Source organism: Octopus sinensis, linkage group LG8 (assembly GCF_006345805.1).
Source record: "Octopus sinensis linkage group LG8, ASM634580v1, whole genome shotgun sequence".
Taxonomy (NCBI): domain Eukaryota; kingdom Metazoa; phylum Mollusca; class Cephalopoda; order Octopoda; family Octopodidae; genus Octopus; species Octopus sinensis.
In genome coordinates this window covers 11317128-11327127 of record NC_043004.1, presented here as the reverse complement: position 1 = coordinate 11327127, position 10000 = coordinate 11317128, and the positions used below count along the sequence as shown (strand labels likewise).

The following is a 10000-nucleotide window of genomic DNA, read 5'->3' as shown; positions in this document are numbered from 1 at the left end:
GTGTTTGCTCAATTCAACTCACGAAAGTATGGGGGGTAAAGACATTAAAAAATCAAATTTTGCATTTGATTTTTTAAGTCTTTACCCCCATACTTTCGTGAGTTGAATTGAGCAACACTATATGAGAGAGTTTTTCTTTAAGTATTAGAAATAGTTTTAAAAAAGTTTTTTAGCTACTATTTCTAATGAGTTCAGTATGCGGCAAGTTAATTTATTTTACTAAGCCCTTTATATAATGTAATAATTTGAATTCGCCTTAAATGGTCCCTTTGCATACTGAATACTTGGTGAAATTGATTAATAATTAATTAATTTTACCCTCAATTGTTGAAATTAATATATATATATATATATACAGAGAGACAGACAGACAGATAAATAGATAGATAGATAGATAAGTATATATGCATGTGTGTGTTCCTTTGTTTTGAAGAGCGTAGGCTCGAAACTTAAGACTTTCTCACCTTCCCAACCGTCATACTAATACACCTGCATGTTTATACACCTATCTTCGGGTTTTAATTATACTGTAATTTTTAACTATATACGACGGTATTCCTTCAGTTTCTATCTACCTGATCCACTCAGAAGGCCTTTGCACGGTAGAAATCACTTGCCCAAGATGCCACGCTGTGGGAATGAACCCAGAACCATATAGTTGAGAGGCTAACTTCTTACCACACAGCCACGCCTGTATATTCTTTGTTTTAATTTCCAGTCTGTGTCCATGCTGGGGCACCGCCTGTATAGATACTAAAACATCATTGACTTCCACGTAATTAATTTCAGCTAGGGAACGTTGTGTCCTTGAACGAGTAACGCGAGGCACCTTAATTTACACTGTTTGTCATGGCTCAACCTTACCGGCTACTTGCATTTGTTTCACCAGTATGAGAACAATTCGCGTTTTGATCGCAGTGTTCGATCATGAAGGGAATAGCCTATTGATGGAGATTAAGCCTCCTAAATGCTATCTCACTCCCTCTCTCTCTCTCTCTCGCTTTCCCTCTCTCCCCCTGGGATGTGCCTATTATGATTCCCCGATCGTCTTCTTCCACGTTAGGTCAATTTCATCGACAGCATTCATAAAATTCAACAGTGTGACACGAGTCATTTCTCGTTGTTCGATTGACAGCCAAGATTGAATTATATTACTGTTATTTGACCTGAATGTCTCCTGCTGGGCTTATTTAACGCTATTTAACACTTTGCTTTGGAATTCTAGCTGTATCGGATTCCTCTTCTTCTTCTTCATCTTCTTCTTCTTCTTTTTCTTCTTCTTCTTCTCCCCTTCCGCATCTACTACTACTACTACTACTACTACACCTGCACAACCAAATCGCATCAGCCTCCACTACTATTTTAGTTGTGTTCAAACGTACCAGTGATTGAAAACCTTCCAGCCGTGACCGCCCCCTTTATTTATATGTGCTACGGACATAGGAACACGTGCACAATGTCTTTCAAATCACTCATTATGCACAACGTCTTTCAAAACATTTCCGTGGCGTTATGATGTGATTTGAAAGATATTTGGTTTATATTTTTAGGAGTGAGGCCCTAAATGCTCTCTCTATTGTTATTGCTTGTTTTAACCCAAAGATCAACCGAAGTTCATACAGACTGTCGAGTTGTGGCCTTCCAGTCATTTTTTCGGTAGCTGTGTACGAAGGGCCATATTATCCAATGCGCACTATACTTCCATGAATGTAATTCTAGCTTATGATGAAGAGTTGGTTGTTATTTCTACAAAGTCAGGCGACTATATCTGGGCTCTTTCATTTGCTCGTCTTCTATATTGTACGTATTGCTTTAGTGCAGTGGTTTCCAAACTTTTTAGAGTCGCGACCCACTATTTATCACACCAGTTTATGACGAGCCACTTATAGTCTTGAACTATCTCGATAGACAGCAGTTAATCAAAGCTAATGCGTAATTTTTTAACTTTTTGCGACCCACTAAGATTCCGTTCGCCACCCATCTGTGGGGGGCGACTCACAGTTTGGGAACCAATACTTTAGTGTAAACATATCTGTGGAGTCACGTAGCTTACTGGTTACGGTGTAGGACTCACGATCGTAAGAATGTGGTTTCGGTCCCAGGTACGGGGGATGCGTTGTGCTCTTGAGCAAAACACTTCATTTCACGTTGCTCCAGTCCACTAAACTGTAGAAATGAATTTAGAATGGAGAGGGATGGGCTCTGCCAGGCTTCTTCCGGCCTAGACACGATGCATGGCGAATTTGTCAACAACAATTAGACTACAGCAATTTATGTACCCATATATTTCATATACAACCACACGCACACACACGTAACTACACACGCACACGCGAGCACGCAACCTCCACACATATATACAACCACACACACACACATACAACCACACCCACACGCATACAACCACACACTCTACACATAGGATCACAAAAATACAACCATATATACACACCCACATACAACCACACAAACACAGACATACAACCACACACACGCACATACATACAGCCACACAATTACACACACACACAGAAACTCACACATGGAACCACACACACACGCACACAAACAACCACATACAGATAAATTGTAGACGAATTCACGTAGAAACTCTCAAAGACCCCAACGGATTAAGGTACTTGTTACCGGTCAAACATACCTACGTTACTTCAATATTAGATATTTTAGGATGATCCCATTTGTATGTTGTGACATTAGACATATAAATTAATCATGCCAATTTATAATAATTGATCATTATATTTTACTTGTATTAGTGACTGAACTACGGCCATTCTGGGGCATCGCATTGAAAGCTACAGTCGAGCGAATCCATTCCAGTACCTATCGTTAACTTTGGTGCTTATTCGAGCGATTTTCTTCTACCGAATCGCTACTTTACTGAGATGTAAATAAACCAACAACAGTCGACAAGCAGTGATGGGGAAGCAGCTACACACACACACATAGGTGACACGCACGTGCATACACACATACATGCATACATATATGCATACAAATACATAGACACATACATGCATATGTATATATATATATATATAAATACATATAGCGTGCCTGTGTGCTAAGAAGCTTGCTCCCCAACCACATGGTACTGGGTTCAGTCTCACTGCATGACACCCTGGACAAGTGTCTTCTAATATAGACTCAGCCCGACCAAAGCCTTGTGAGTGAATTTGGTAGACGGAAGCTGAAAGAAGCCTGTCGTATATATATATATATATATATATATATATATATATATATATGTACGTGTGTGTATACGTGTGTGTGTCTCTGTTTGGCTCCCCAACATCACTTGACAACCGATGGTGGTGGGTTTACGTCCCCGTCACTTACTGGTTCGGCAAATGAAACCGATAGAATATGTACTAGGCTTACAAAGAATAAGTCCTGGGGTCGATTTGCTCGACTAAAGGCGGTGCTCCAGCATGGCCGCAGTCAAATGATTGAAACAAGTAAACGACACGCACACGCGTATATATATAATATTCGTAGCCACTTTAACATGGCTGTCCCTTCGAGCAAACTCGTGGGGTAAAAAATTCGCAGTAGAGTCCGCTTGAACGCATTTTCTGTTGTGGGGAGCGCCGCAATTTTGAATTATAAGTATAACTGACGGCCTTCTTATGGTTTCACAGTTTCACTATCATATATTAGTTCTACCCATACATGTAGAAAATTGTATAACTCCAAGATATCACGCAAATGATCGAAGTAGAGATTTTATGGGTATGAATTACTCAGCTTAATCATTGCAGCATATGAGATCTAGATACTGCGTGTCTGGTTAGGTCATCGATAGCCTGAGTTGGAAGCATTTAAACAATCAGAAATCACAAGGAAACACCTTAACACACTAAGGAGCAAAAGGCTAAGATCACAGGACATCAAAGGAGAAGGCAAAGTCTTGGGTACCCGGTGATAACAGGAAAACCGTAGATGAGAAGCAGGGAAAATCAGGGAAACAAAAATATAAAAACGTGCGAGTAAGGTAATCGGAGATTTTACCAACTCGCTATAGGAATCAAGAATGAGCCAGTGGTTTGGTTGTGCAGGGAATCAGGAGGGGCGAAAGTCCATTCTGTACAACTCATACGAACATAACACATTAAGAAAACGAAAGTTAGAAACCTGCTAAAGCACTTCTGAGTAAGTACTTATAACACGACTTTCTACTTAGTGCAAGATAGAATAAGAATTCAGATTAAATGTCTTGACCACGGAAACATCGATGCGTCAGTGAGAAAATACAAAGTACCGACTCTTCCTTTGTTACTTTATCGACATTTGACATCCGTGATTTTAGATGTCAGTACGTAAATCTCTGCACAAGATTTCCCAGAATCGTATAGTTCTTTCAAAGTCAAACGCACATTTTAATGTATATACGTGCCATTTACTTTGCTTAACGTTTTGGTTTGATTTGACTAAATAATCAGCTGTATCGATTTCAGTAAGTAGTTAAGTAGTTACTTATCTCGATTAGGCATTATGCCCAACTCATATAACTAACTAGTTTGTCATAGCTACGAATAGTTACCATTTTTCCCAGGTATTGGCAACGATAGATCGCATAGACTATATTCTTTTGGATGACATCGACTGCACAATCTGAAAATGCTATTTAACTGTTGCTTTGTTATTTTACTTCTGTTGTAATTTAGAGTAGAAAGACTTACAGTGTAGCTAATGTGAGGCTTACATTTTGGCTTGATTCCGGAGCTTTTGTGCCATTGTTGGCTTTCATACGCAAAACCGTTGAATTTAGATGAGCATTTATTGGAAAGTCTATGCACCATCACAAACTGTTATCTCCATAGAATCTATGATTTTTTTTCCTTCAGACGGTGGCCTTTCGTTTTGGTCAATTTCCTGATTTCCGCCATTTTTGAAGTTATATAATGAAATTGTTATATAATTGTACAATAAACACTCTTTATTTACATGTAATAGACGGAAGGAAGGGTATTTTCTGCATCCTGTGTTTCTATGTATATAAATGCAGACGCAAACGCACATACGTTCACACACACACGGATACATATAATATATATATAAATCCTTCTCTCACTCGTTCTCTCTCTGTCTCTATCTATCTATCTATCTATCTATCTATCTATCTATCTTCTATCTATCTATCTATCTATCTATCTTATCTCTTCCTTTGAGTTTGTGTGTATGTTTGTGTGCACGTATATATATATATATATAATATATATATATATATATATAACATAATATACGTATGTATGTGAGTATTTATGCATGTATGATTGTATGTATGTATATACATTCTTTCAATTACCAGAGCCAGTTCTGTTTGTTTTTTTTTCCTTTCCAAGCATTACTTTTGAATAACGCACAAAATAGAAAAGTATGATCAAGAATTACGAAAATTAAGAATTGCTTCTTGCTAAGGTAGAATGCCGAAAAGAAATATATTTGAATTAATGCTGAAAAAAAATATATTTGAATTACAATATTATGTTGATATCTACCGCCCCTCTGCCGTTACTGCGGTTGTTATCTAGAATTATTTGGTGACGTGCTGAATCATAAACAATCTACCATGTTCTTCGATGGTGCTACTAGCACAATGTCCACGGTAGAGAAACCATGCGTGTATGTTTACGAAGCATTTTCCTCATAGGTGTTCACAATAGTCTCTAAACTGAATATATATATATATATATATATTACTTCAAAAGCAAGCGGCTAAATATGGAGAATATTACAGTGGTTATAGTTTATTTTCAAACATGTATCAATGAAACTGAAGATATGAAAGGTTGAACGTTTTAACTATAGGAGGTATTTATATGATTCAGTCTCACCGTTATACATTGTCGAGGAAGGAAAATGAAATTGCCGATTAGCTGAAAATCTCTGTATATTATATTAATTCCAGCACTTTCATCTTGGTAATGTTTCCCCACAGAAAGCAATTGATATTTTTGTGTTGCCTTTACATTCACACCTATTTTCTTCCTCTGATAAACTGCAATTTTTTTAAAGTAATCTCTGAATTGGAAAATAAATAAAACACTAAACTGCGTTGTTTTATTGCTTTCAAATCTCTCAGTCTCATTGTTGAAGTGTCTTCGAAATAACCTTGGTTAACGGTCACCGCTCTCATATACAGTTGCGCCCAAAATGTTAAGAACGACATTGTTTTCGTCAGAAAAGTAAGTATACGTTTTTATCAAAGTTGTTTTATATTTTATAATTTTCACAGACAATAAATACGATATTAATTATTATTGTCTGAGATTTTGGTGTAATTTGAGAGGATAATACAAAAGTTATGGATGATTTAGTGATTTACTGCAAAACCCATGGCGGCCAAAATGATCAGAACAGTTGAAAAAAATAACAAAATAATCAAAAATGACAGAGAATACTGGAATTATTTGATATTTAGTGTGAAGCCCTGTAGCTTCAATCACACTTTGACATCTTCGACTGCATGAGGAAATTAAATTTTCAATTTCTTGCTGGGTGATATTCCATTCTTCCCGAAGGGCATTCCATAATTGCTCGGTTGTTTTAGGATTTCTGGCTTTCGAACGTTCTCCTAGAATATTCCACACATTTTCAATAGGATTGAGATCTGGGCTTTGAGCAGGGCAATCCATAACAATAATCTTTTCAGCCTTAAAAATGTTCATGACCACCTTAGCCTTGTGACATGGAGCATTGTCCTGCATGAATATGGGTGGTCGCTTAGTTGAATTTCTCAGCACAGGCAGAACATGATCTTTTACAAGTTGTTTATAAACTCCTGCATTTACTTTTCCATGTAATCGCACCAAAGGGCCCACACCATCTCCAGATATCATCCCCCTAGACCATGACACTTCCTTCCTCCACCGAATTTAACACTAGTCTTAAGGCATTTAGGCGACAATTTTTCACCTACTTTTCGACGAACGTACCTTTTCCCATCTAAGCCAAATAACATTAATTTAGATTCATCACGGAAATGCACCGTTTGCCATTTTTCTTGAGACCACAACACATGTTCGGTTGCAAAGGTAAGACGACACTTTTTATTCTTGGAGCTGATCAGTGGCTTCACTGCAGGTGCTCTTGCTTGTAGGTCATGTTCAAATAAACGACGAGACACAGTTTTTCGAGATAAAGTTTTCTTCAGTACAATGCTCATTTCCCCCAGAAACAGCAGCAGCACTTTTAAATCTGTCCTTTTTAACCAACTTTACCATAGCACGATCTTCTCTCTTGGTCGTTTTTCTTGGCCTATCTGTAGACTTTCTTGCTTCACATGAACCACAATCATCGAAGACCTTAGGAATACCGTGAACAACACTTTTTGAGTTGTTAACAATCTTTGCAATAGACCCAATACTTAAATTATCCTTCTTTCGAAGCTTAATAATCTGCTGACGAATTGGTAACGGAGTAAGTGGCATCATATTAACAAAGTACACTGCAGATATTCTTACTAATGTTTAGTAAAAAAACCGTCAGGTACACAAATTCAAAACATTACAGTTCACCGGTTAAATATACTAAAACACGGAGTAAAAGCAACCGTTCTGATCATTTTGGCCCCCATGGGTTTGGCGGTAAATCCCTAAATCATCCATAACTTTTGTATTATCCTCTCAAATTACACCAAAATCTCAGACAATAACAATTAATATTGTGTTTATTGTCTGTGAAAATTATTGAAACTAAAACAACTTTGATAAAAACTTATATCTACTTTTCTGACGAAAACAATGTCGTTCTGAACATTTTGGCCGCAACTGTATATATATATATATATGTTACGGAGATGTACTCGCATAGCAAGTAATTTGATCTGAGATCGTGTGCTGAAACGAAAACAATTGCAGCGTGGAAGGTGTTTATAAACCATTTAAGAAACACACAAAAGCCGTTCGATTCACTTCAACATTTAAGTTTAATTTGTCAAAATATTTTCGTCGCTAAAATCCGCGACCTGTTCACTGACAAAAATCCGTGCTGCATCTCTTAAAATAAAGAGGCCCTCGCAAAAGTGAAGAACTTACTTATTTTGACAAATTAAACTTAAATGTTGAAGTGAATCGAACGGCTTTTGTGTGTTTCTTAAATGGCTTATAAACACCTTCCACGCTGCAATTGTATTGTATATATATATGTATGTATGTATAATTAGGAAAGGAAACACACAAGTTGATATATATGGAAAAACAGTCAAGATAGAAAATGCTACAATAATTTTATAAAAAACATTTCATTACCGGTTTCAGTCATTAAGACTTTTTCAACTGTAACAATTAAATAATTAAATTTAGAAAAATTAAAAGGAAAGTTCTTTTTAAAGAATATTTGTATAGTGTTCAAATACAAGTGGCATTTTCCTTGTTTCTGCCTGTCTCTGTCTCTCTTGTTTACTCTTACATATATGTATGTATGCATGTATGTATTTATGTATGTATGTATGTATGTATGTATGTATGTATTATGTATGTATGTATGTATGTATGTATGCATGTATGTATGTCGCTAGCCACTACACATTCTTTATTTTCTCTCCTTGTTTCTTTCTGTGTTCCTTTCTGTGGAAGAGCGTAGGCTCGAAACGTTAAAGACTATTTCAATTCCCGAACGTTATACTAATACATCTGTTTGTTGTCTACACCACCTGTCTTCGTTGTGAATTCACCCGTATATATGTATATATATATGTGTGTATAGATATATATATATATATATAATATATTATATATATATATATATATATATATAATATATATATATATACATGCAGACACACGCACACACACATATATATACATGCGCACACATATACATATATATCTACACATATTCATATCGGTGTGTGTCCGTGCGTGCGCGCGAATGTATTTGTGTGTGCTTCCGTGTCGCAGAATTAAAGTGCTCCTGGCTCCAAAGGGAAGCGAAAGAAACGAAGTCCTTCACATAAGCATAACCTTCAAACGTTCGATGACTTCCGAGTCATGCTACCTGCTTTCTCCTCGATGCAACGTCAGTCTTACAGCATGCTAAAATTAGGAAATGAATCTTCCTGAAACTGTAATATGATTTCTGGAAAAAAGATAACATTGATTACTACCGTAGTCGGTACATTATTGATGAAAAATCTTAGGACGGCTTGAATTCGTGATCAGAACAGACTTGATGAGAAACAGCTACAGAAACGATGAGAAGCCCTGCACGCGTCTTCAATAATAAATATCAGAGCTTATCATTAGCATCAACAAATTACAACAAATCCACAGATAGAAGTGCATGGGTTAGTGGTTAGGGAGTTGGATTCACGATCGTAAGTTTGTAGTTTCGATTCCTGTACCGGGCGATGCGTTCTGTTCTTGAGCAATGTACTTCCCTTTTCTTTACTCCTGTCCCCTCATCTGTCGAAATCTGTACCACTTGTGGAAGCGCATCGCTTAGAGCTTGGGGTGTTGCAATCATGACCATAAGAATTTTGTTTCGATGCCTGGACCGAGCGATCGGTTGTTTTCTGAGCAAAGCACTTTACTGCACTTTGCTTCAGTTCACTCGGCTGTAGAAATAAGTTCAGCCTGGAGAGGGATAGGCTCCGCCAGGCTTTCTCGGCCTAGATACTCTGCACCCCAATGACCCCCCCACGGAGTTAATGTACTTATCAATTGTCAAATAACCATCACAATTTGATGACCTTTCTTCGGGAATGCATCATAATCTAAGACGACCTCTTTTGGGGAACCCTTAGTTTGTTTACTAGCTTTGAGGCTAGGACCTGACAGAAAATCTACTGACGCTGCTTTAGGAGTTACCAACTCCTATTCTAGTTACTGTGCCAGACGTCTTTCTATACTATTACACTGTACGACACTTAGTGGTGATAATGAGGTTGAGATAGGGATCGGGGCCTGGAACCAACCCCGTGAACGAGGAATTCCCGGTAGGCGCGAGTCATCAGCCCGCGTCGATCACGTCCCTG

The 10000-nt window shown here is 37.5% G+C and overlaps 1 long non-coding RNA gene across 1 annotated transcript in view; it reads left to right on the top strand.

Moving 5' to 3' along the window:
• The window catches only part of LOC118764407, a 10363-nt gene that overhangs the window by 359 nt on the left and 4 nt on the right, over window positions 1-10000 (top strand). The window contains exons 2-4 of the long non-coding RNA XR_005000221.1: window positions 3222-3224; window positions 4060-4065; window positions 9916-10000. The exon at window positions 9916-10000 is cut by the window's right edge and continues 4 nt beyond it. This is a non-coding gene — a long non-coding RNA (uncharacterized LOC118764407). The remainder of the gene's footprint in view (window positions 1-3221; window positions 3225-4059; window positions 4066-9915) is intronic.